The sequence below is a fragment of the Pinus tabuliformis genome, chromosome 4_1, assembly GCF_031772625.1.
Source record: "Pinus tabuliformis cultivar Carrire ecotype Pingquan chromosome 4_1, CPIR1, whole genome shotgun sequence".
NCBI classification, from domain to species: Eukaryota; Viridiplantae; Streptophyta; class Pinopsida; order Pinales; family Pinaceae; genus Pinus; species Pinus tabuliformis.
This window is the reverse complement of record NC_142303.1, coordinates 224,040,969-224,050,847: the sequence shown is the minus strand read 5'-3', so window position 1 is coordinate 224,050,847 and position 9,879 is coordinate 224,040,969. Positions and strand designations below refer to the sequence as shown.

Here is a 9,879-nt window from a genome sequence, read left to right as displayed (position 1 = left end):
TTGTATAAATGGTTCGGAAGAAAACGATCCCTCTGCACACAGCCTCCAGGCATGCGTTCCTCTTGGAGATTGCGCTGGATTGAAGGATGAGATTGGTTGCTTTTGTAAATATTTGAGGTTCAGCAACTGACTGATTGGGTGCGAAGGTTCTGTGATTAATTGCCACAGGAGTTTGCCTCCCAATGCCAGATTTGCGTGTTGGGGGTCGCGGATCTGAAGTCCGCCTTCAGCTATTGGGCGTTTCACAGTCTCCCATTTGATGAGATGGAAGCGATCTTTGTTACCTTTCCCTCCACTCCAGAGAAAGTTTCGAATGATGCTGGATATTTGGTCAGTGATTTGTTTTGGAGCCAGCAGCAGCGAGGCTTGATATGTGGGCAGGGCAGAGAGCACGGATCGGATGAGGGTGAGTTTGCCTCCGGTGGTGAGCCAGACTCCGCCCCACGCTGTTATCTTATTTTTGAATTTAGATATCACTTCATCCCACAGTTGATTTCGATTGGAGCCCCTCGTCAACGGTAAGCCGAGATATTTGATTTTTTCCCACAAAGCATATCCTTTGAACCCTAGAACGTTGGCAATTCTGTCTGTAGCGTGCTGATCGATATTCCAACTGTATATTGCACTTTTCCTTTCACTGACTAATGCACCGGTGATGTTACAGTACTGTTGAAGAATGGTTTTGAAAGCGCTTGCAATTCTCATGGATGCGCCCCCCAACAGAATTGAATCATCTGCGAATAGCGCATGATTCACCGGGGCTATGCCTTGAACTATCCATATCCTGGAATGGTGCCAACTTGTTTCTCTTGGGTTAGCTTGCGACTTAGAACGTCTGCCATCAAGATGTATAAGAAGGGCGAAAGGGGCAGCCCTGCCTCAATCCCCTGGTTGCTTGAAAAAATTCCGTTGGTCTGCCGTTCACCATTGGGGCGATCCAAACGTTTTCTGTACAAGCCTTGATGAGGCTTATGAAATCCTGTTTAAAGCCAAAAGATGCTAGAACCCTGAACAAAAAGGAGCGATTAACACGATCAAAGGCATTGCACATATCCAATTTAATGATCATACCTTGTTCTTTCCGGGTTAGGCTGGAATGGAGAGCTTCTTGAATCTGGATGACATTATCCAGAATTTGTCTGCCTTTTACGAATCCTCCTTGTGCCTGAGAGATGAGCTTTGGGAGGAGAGGCTTGATTCTGTTGGCCAGCAGCTTGGCCACAATCTTGTAAGATAAGTTGCAGAGAGAAATCGGCCTATATCTGTCAAAGGTCCTTGGGTTTGTTTCCTTGGGAATTAAGGCTAGGAAGGTAGAGTTTATTCCTCCTCCTACTTTTGCCTTCCTCAGGATTCCTCTTACCATTCTGAATAGGTCGTGTTTGATGATTTCCCAACAGATTCTGTAGAAGTGAGCTGAGAACCCATCGGGTCCTGGAGCTTTATCCGGTTCCATGGACCAGACTACATTGGTTATCTCCTCATCCGTGACTGGGCTCATCAGAGAGTCGTTGTCCTCCTCATTGACTAGTTTGGGATGGTTGAGAGGAAATCCTCTGCGTCCTCCTCATTTCCATTTCTTTCCGCACTTAAAAGATTCTGAAAATGAGTGACAGCTGCTTCTTTGATTTGTGTAAATCCATTATACACCTGTCCGGTTGTGCTTGTTATCTCTGCTATGTGATTACGGGAGACTCGTGCCCTGCACTGTCTATGGAAGTATTTGGTGTTCCTGTCTCCAGATTTGAGCCACAAACTTCTTGACTTTAAACGCCAGTATTCTTCTTCTTCTGTCTGAAACAGCAATATGCTTTCCTTTGGGCAGTTTTTTCTATGTCTAAATCTGTGGGGGAGGGATCTTTCTCCTCCATTTTGAATTGGACTCTTTCCAGCTGAAGAACTGCTTCTTTCCTTTGGCTAGTTGGGGTTTGAAAATATTTTTTAATCCAATCTTTCAGAGCTTTTTTTGTGTGTTTTTTATTTTTTGTTCCCACACATAACTTGGGGATCCATGAACAGCTATCCTCCAGGCCGTTTGAACAGTTTCATAGAATCCGTCTTTTCCTGCCCAGAGAGGGCTGAAGCGAAAAGGAAGAGGGCCGAGATCTCTTCTTTTTTGATACAGAGTAAAACTAGCTTGTGATCCGATGTAAGCTTGGGGAGGATCTTAGAGAAAACCATTCTATTGTCCAGCATTAATGTACTGCTGATGAGAAACCTGTCCAGCCTAGCTGAGATTTGATTTTCTCCTGATCTGTTGTTGGACCAGGTGTATTTGCCTTTTATAGGTTTGAAGTCAACTAAGTCCCACTGTAAAATCAGATTGCCCACAGTGTTGACAAAGGGGTCTCTAGAATATATCCCTCCTCTTTTTTCTTTGGGGTCTAGTATGATATTCAGATCTCCTCCAATGACTATGTTTGAAGGGTTGATCTGCTCTATATAGGCCATTAGTGTCCTCCAACACTCTCTCTTTTCTTCATAGTGGACAGGAACATACAGATTAAAAAGAGCCAAGGAGAGATTGCTTACCGTGTGTCGCAGATCTGTGTGAATCCAATGTTGGGTCTCTGTGGATCGTTCCAAGGTGAATGAGCTTTTTGACCAAAACGTGCCTATTCCACCAGCCGATCCCCTTGCACTAACAGCCTTTCCTGAATCAAATTTCCATTTCAACATACTGGTGTTTAGAAGGTTTCCCCTTCTACTTTGGTCTCTTGGAGCATAAGGATGTCCGCGGACTCCATCTTCAATAAGTCTTTGATGGCCTCTGCCTTGTTGGGATTACCCAGACCCCTACAGTTCCAAGAGATCAACTGCATCATTTACCACTTAAAGGGGTAGGCCCTCCTCCTTTGGAGGCCCTAGGCCTGATATTCCTCCCTAGTGTCATTTCGATGGTAGCTTGACTGCCGAGGGTTTTTTGTCTTTGACTCCTCTTCTCTAGTTCCTTGTTTGATCTTCATCCAGCCCTTTTTGTTGTCCTTTCAAATGTTTCCATCTGATGATCCCATATTCTCTATGGTTTTCTTCTTTTTTTTATTATATCTGCGTATGAAGGGGAAGAAAGATTGCTTGGGTTGGGGATTAGGTCATTACCTGGCTCCATGGTTTCAATATTCTCCTGCTGTGGTGGTTCTTCTTCCCCTGCTTCCGGAGGATCTGAAGGAGGCGTGAGGATTTCAAAGGGGTTTTTATCCCCTCATTGCCTTTTGTTTCACTGCTTCCGCGTTTTGGTTACTTGTGCTTCCATTATCTACTTTGTTCTCTGTCCCTTTAGCCTTGTTTTTGTTACTCTGTCTACTGAATGTTGTCTTCTTTGCATGTTTCCATTGATCTTCTTTATCCTTCTCTGTTGTCTCCTCGTTTCTTTTTTTGCAGTATCTTGCAAAGTTCCCGTACTCATGACAGAATCGACACTTGAAAGGTAGCTGTTCGTAATCAAGCTCTTGTATGTGTGTCCAGTTTGCCACCGATAGCTGAATCGCTTTGGGTAATCCTATTTCCAGATCGACCTCCACGCAGATCCGGGCACAAGAGTATTGATCCTTCCTTGGGGCCTGGTCTATGTATTTTCCAAGTGCGTTTCCTATGGATTGAAGTGAGCTTTGATTCCAGCAGTGCAGGGGAAGATGCGGGAGGCGCACCCAAACAGGAACCGCCTTGGGCACGTCTTGCGCTGGATCAAAATCAGTAGACCATTTATTCAAGTAGAGTCCTTGAGGCCCCATGAAGTATGGCCCGTTTCTGAAAATCAGGCCTCTGTCCTCTGTACTGTCGAACAAGAAAACGAAGAACCCTTTGCCTACAAAATAGATCTTGATTCCTTCATTTACCAGGGGTAGCCAATTCCTTTTAACCCATTCTTCGACTGCTCTCGGGGATGGCCACAACCCGGTGAACTGGCCGATCAAACCTTTTTCTGCTAGATTCAGCGCAGATCTACAGATTTCCTCCTCTGGTAAGGCCACCTTGGGTATACTGTCCATTTTTTGACGAATTTTTGTTGCGGGCCTGTGACCTGACGTTTTCCTGTTGCAGATACAAGAGCCTTGAAGGCTTCGATCTCCGGTGGAAAGGGGGGAGGGGCCGCAGGGCCGCCTCCAGGCTCCATGAGGGAGAGCGCAAGCGGGGTCGCTCAGAAGGCGCGGCTAGGGTTGCAGCGCGGCAGCTCAGAGCGCGATTTTATTTTAATTATTTTTCTTCATAGTTGAATATTAGGTTTTGGGTTTCCTAAGGTGCTTACATTGGAACACTGCCACCACTAGGGCTCCATTTCCTAATGCCTATTGTTAGCACTGTTCTATCGTATTATTCTGGACGTTATTCATTTTTCTGGACAGTATTCATTTTTTTATTTCGCGAGGCTTACACTCTTCATTATCCTTCCTAATTCTACTTTTGTCATGTCTAGAAAGTCAGTGAGTGGCTTCATTTTATTTTTTTTACCAGTAGAAGAATTACAAAGTTGAATGAAATATGGGATTGGAAGGTATGATGTACTCGATTCAATATGGGATTTGAAGGTACAATGTATTGTACTATGTCTTCAATGCTTATCTACACTCACACCGTGTGATTTGTGCACTTTTCTCAATTAAATTTGAAATTTGACCAATGGTGAAAATTGCGAAAATTTATGTTCAAGGTTCCTTAGATGGTATTCATTCACTACTACATGTAGGAGGGTTTTAAGACAATATTTGAGTCAATTGTCTTAACTTAAGACAAAAAGAAAATCAAATATTGTCTCTAAGCGGGTGTCTCAAAATATAATGTCTCAAAAATTTGTCTCTATAAAGACAATATAGAACACATATTATTATTGTCTCTATAAAGACAATTTGATTTGTCTCTCTAGAGACAATTTCATTTGTGTCTCTTTAGAGACAATTACATTTTTGTCTTTTTAGAGACAATTCCATAATTCAAACTATTGTCTCTCTAGAGACAATATAAAAAATTATTTAAAAAAAAATAAATGTCCATAATTCAAAATATTTTCTCTCTAGAGACAATTAAAAAATTTATTTAAAAAAAATAAATGTCCATAATTCAAACTATTGTCTCTCTAGAGACAATATAAAAAATTATTTAAAAATAAATAAATGTCCATAATTCAAACTATTGTCTCTCTAGAGACAATATAAAAAATTATTTAAAAATAAATAAATGTCCATAATTCAAACTATTGTCTCTCTAGAGACAATAAAAAAAATTATTTAAAAATAAATAAATCTACTCAAACTATTGTCTCGGATTTGCTCCTGCCAAAAATTATTTAAAAAAAAAAAATCTGCTCAAACTATTGTCTCGGATTTGCTCCTGCCAATCTATCTGTGTATCCATCTCTATCTACCTATCCATCCATCCATCCATTCAACTATATGCATGTCTGGATATACATATGTAAGCCTGCAGATCTATGTTTTATAGTGTGTGCTCTCCTAAAATTTGGGATATGCATGCACATTGCATTTATAGGGTGTGCCTTGGGAAGTATGTATCCATTTTGACTTTTTCTCCATCTCATTTGCAAGGAGAAAAGATATATCGAACTGGTTAACATTAAATAACAAGGACTTGACAATTACTGTACAATAAATAAACCATGCTCATCCTGATTCAGGGACCAAATAAATTCCCTGGTCCATTAAATCAGAGAAACATACACCAGAGAAAATTCAGGAAAACAAAAATATTCGATAATACAAAAAATTACAAGCTACACAGGCAGCATCCTCAAAACTGCCAGCGCTCTAGTTGCACCTCTGCTTCAGTTAGGTCTTTCTGAGCTTTCTTCCTATGATAAAATATTGGGCAGTCACGACTGCAATAAGGATAGGACATCAATGTAAGTATAAAAGAGATAGTAATTGTAAAAAAAAAAAAAAAAACATCCTATTAATTAAAAACAAATACATGATCACACAAATGTTACAAAATACATCCATAATGTAAATTTAAATCATGTTATGAAAATGTAATACTTGAAATATAGCATTCAAAAACCTTGTGCAAAGAACATCTTGGTGCAGAGAGCCTTGGCACCGCTGACATTGTGTCCATAGTTTACCAAAGAGCATTTCTAATTCCCTCACTGACATTGATCAAATATTAGTGTCATATGATAGAAAATCTAGGTGAGAACAACAGACACAAGGCCTACTTTAAATTCTCCAAATAAAGAGTAATGGTATTAGAATACCAGCTTACCATTTGCAACTATTTTCTGATACAATTCTGCTTCTCTTCCTTTGCAATGTGAACAAAGTGTCTGATCTTCTTTGCTGCAATGGCAACATGAAATCAGGTAACATCATGAATTTCAGTATGAAGCAACCTAACCAGACATTCTTATTATAAGAAAACTAGACAGTTTCTTACAAGGAGAGCAAGCATGGAATCATGCAACCTCATAGATTTTTCCACATCAAAAAGATGAACCCTAGTAGCTTTCTAAAGCGCCAAACTGAAATAATAGTTACTCTCAATTGTGCACTACTATAAGCAAGGAAACCACATGCAGGACACCCTCTACTTGTATTAACTAAATACCTGATAGGTGTTTTACAACCAATACAACTGAGTTGTTTCTTGGCAAATTTCATAATTCCACTATTTGAAGGAGTTGATATGGAAACTGCTCGTGTGTGACTACCATGAAGAAGCTCCTTGCTTGAATTCTTCAAAACGGGCTCAAATGTTCTCAACAGCGGCTACAGAGCAAAAACAGGCACTAATCAAAAACACTTAGCTGGAAAGAATTACTATCTATCAAGATATATTTGAAACACTGGTGAAATTTTCAAAAAGAGCATAAACTGCAAGTGATGATGCTTTGGTCTTTCACCTTGCTCAGTTGATTCTCCAGATAATATTGTGGATCAATAGGGATGTTATTCTCCAGTACGTAAATTGGATCCTCAGATTTCTCATATGCCTGAGCCCAAGTAAACACATTAGTCATTATATCCATAATCCCTCTGTAAATTATGCCTCCAAATAAAACATAACAAAATAATTAAAATAACCATTTTTTAGTGCAATATCGAGACTTATGCTGAGCACAGAAGGGGTTAATTATTACCTTGGCACCTTTTGCAGCCTTTATGATGACATATGGAACACGATCACCCACAGTTGGAGTAGTTGCAGCATCCCTCTGTAAACCAGGGGCAACTTGGCTTTAAAACATGACATCAATTTAAAAAATCCAACAATGGACTCATTGTCAATAAAAAGCAAAATATTACAAGAGTCTTTAGATGCACTGCAGTAATAAAAATAGAGAGATAGGATTGAAATGGAACCAGAAGGCATTGCACCATTCATTATACTTGTTCTGAGAAGTTATTTCCAGTATTTACCTTCCGCATGCGCTCAGCTAGTTCCACGTGTGCTGCCTTGACTACATAGTCATCTCCAGTCTTTGTCAGACCCTGACTCAACAAAGAGATTGTTAGCACAGGCAAACAACAATGCCCTTAAGAATATGCTGATAGCCTTGATAAAGGATATGACCTGCAAACATCTGTTTCTGCCACAGCTAAACAATAATCAATTTTTCTCAGCATGAGATTAAAAATGCAGATATATTATATATTGTCATGTTTTGATTCTCTTCAATTGTATAAGAGCCTCCCTTGACACTTCTTCCTCCCATTGCTAGCAGTAAATATTGACTGAATCCCTTCCAAGTACAGAATGTAGGGAGACATTTTGATGACGTAGGTGATTGCTGTATGGGGGATCTGTTAGATATCACTGAACTAGTGAAACATTACGTGAAAATATCACCAACCCCCACCCCTGGATTTGTCATCAACTGTTTTCTACAAATCAGCAAATGTAAAATTGATTCTCCAGAAGTTAATTTATCCAAGCAGATTGTTTGTGTACTTAAAAGGCACATTGTATCCAAAAAACGTGAAAGAAGAGAAGCATACTCGGCACCAAATCTAGCAACTTCACCTGCATCAATAGTTACAAAGACGTTAGTTTATGATATGTCATTTTATGAAGTCCATGTTTGGACAGTTTTGATGTCTAATTGCAATTTGCCACAAAGTCATGAAACCTGTCTAATTTAAGCAGAAACAGAGTAAAAATTGGTAATTTGAACCAGATTTGGTATTGAAATAGATTGCCGAGAATCATTTTAAGTAAACTCACCATAGAATTGAATAAAAGTAGATGGAATAAAAAAGGGGATCACCATCAGAGAAATCCACATAAGGCTCTTCAAGGGCCACCATCCTGAATGCCACGAGTCACGACATTCATGAAACTTCGTAGTTCCAACTACTGTAAGAAACATAGTGAAATAAAATATCTCAGGTGATGTTAAGGTAAACAGTTCAGACTCCAGAGGCCTATTGCTATGTCCAATACTGTTAGGGAAAATAACGTGCTTGACATCGCACGAAGTGCCCGAGACGCATGTGCCACTTATAGTCAAATGGCATCAATACGCGGATATGATTTTATGTAAGTTATGTTGCCATGGTTATGCATTTGAAAATTTACCAAGGCCACTTGCATGTCAAAGCCCCCAGAAATAATCTGGTTTGTAACCAATGGGTGGTTAGTTCTGCATGAAAATTCAGACCTTGATACTAATCCAGATTTACCTTCTGTGAAAGACATGATGCCACTTCAAACTTAAAAAGCTCATGACAAGAAATTAGAATCCGGTATCCAACGTGTTTAAAAGCCAAACAACTTGTAAGGCATATAAATTTTAAAATTGGATACAAAGCAGCCCAGGCTTACTCGAAGCACACCTTCTATACCTAAGCAGTCATGACCTCCTTGACAGCCTTTCAAATCTGTAAAAACAAAGATCTCAAATTCATATATATATAACGAAGAAAACGGCATACAATGTAAATTAGGTTCATTTTCCAAAGCCAAATGTAATTACATGTATATCAAAAGAATAATAATCTAAATGGATGCAGATAAGTTAAAGAGCTATTTGAAAAATTCACGATTTTATGAGAATTTAAGTAAAGTTAAAAGTTGTAAAATCATGTGAAATGTCCCGAAGTAGGTATATAGTATATACTTCTAACACTTGAAACCAGGAATATGTAATAAGTGACTTGCTCGCAATGTAAATCTCCTCTTCCCCCTATCATATTTTCTCCATTTCAAAAGTAACAAATGGTCAAACAAATTTGGTCATAAACATGCAGGAGGATTCATTGTTCTCACCTTAGTTATCACCAAAAGTGATAAATCCATTATGTTCATTAACAAGTCAGAAATAGTGTTCTTGACATACTGCACTGCACCAGGTATGTCACGATCAATGAGTATTTTGTGAAGGCACTCTGTAACCAAGTTCTTCATCAGCAGGCAATTGTCCCTTCGCATTGTTTCAATGCTTGTTGATATGGAATATTTAAAAGATCAGGAATATTTAATAATTAAGAAGGCATCAAATAAATTATTTTTCTAAGAGCATTTTGAGCCTTCAAAAATACTAAGGCCTGTCTTTGAAACAAAAAGATCAGGTTTGTCACCTTTAGTATCCATTTTGTCATAAGCATCTGGCTTTGTCCACAACAACCCAACATATCTTTTCTTGCTGATCAACAAGAATGGGTAGTATATTTTTTCAAATTCTAGTTTAATAGGATGCATAAAAGCATATGTTAAATAACGCACTGATTAGATGCCAAAGATGCACCAAACAAATGCAGATAAGCCACAGAAAAGCATAACTGATCATCTTGTCCTGTGCATATTTACAAAGATCTCATGGAAGTGGAATGTCAAAAGAAGATTAGTTTTAAAAAGAAAGGTGATATTAAAACATTCATCCCTACAAAAACATCATTAACAACTCTAGAGGCTTCACAGATATTTAAAATT

The 9,879-nt window shown here is 39.0% G+C and overlaps 2 long non-coding RNA genes across 2 annotated transcripts; both read right to left on the bottom strand.

Moving 5' to 3' along the window:
• Positions 1-5,548: 5,548 nt before the first annotated feature.
• LOC149175048 (uncharacterized) lies at positions 5,549-6,098 on the bottom strand. The gene is made up of 2 exons (XR_016258526.1): positions 6,010-6,098; positions 5,549-5,827 (listed from the first exon to the last, which is right to left on the bottom strand). It is a non-coding gene; the product is annotated as an uncharacterized LOC149175048 (long non-coding RNA).
• Positions 6,099-6,863: 765 nt separating this feature from the next.
• On the bottom strand, positions 6,864-7,164 carry LOC149175047 (uncharacterized). The gene is made up of 2 exons (XR_016258762.1): positions 7,088-7,164; positions 6,864-6,940 (listed from the first exon to the last, which is right to left on the bottom strand). It is a non-coding gene; the product is annotated as an uncharacterized LOC149175047 (long non-coding RNA).
• Between the last annotated feature and the right edge of the window lie 2,715 nt (positions 7,165-9,879).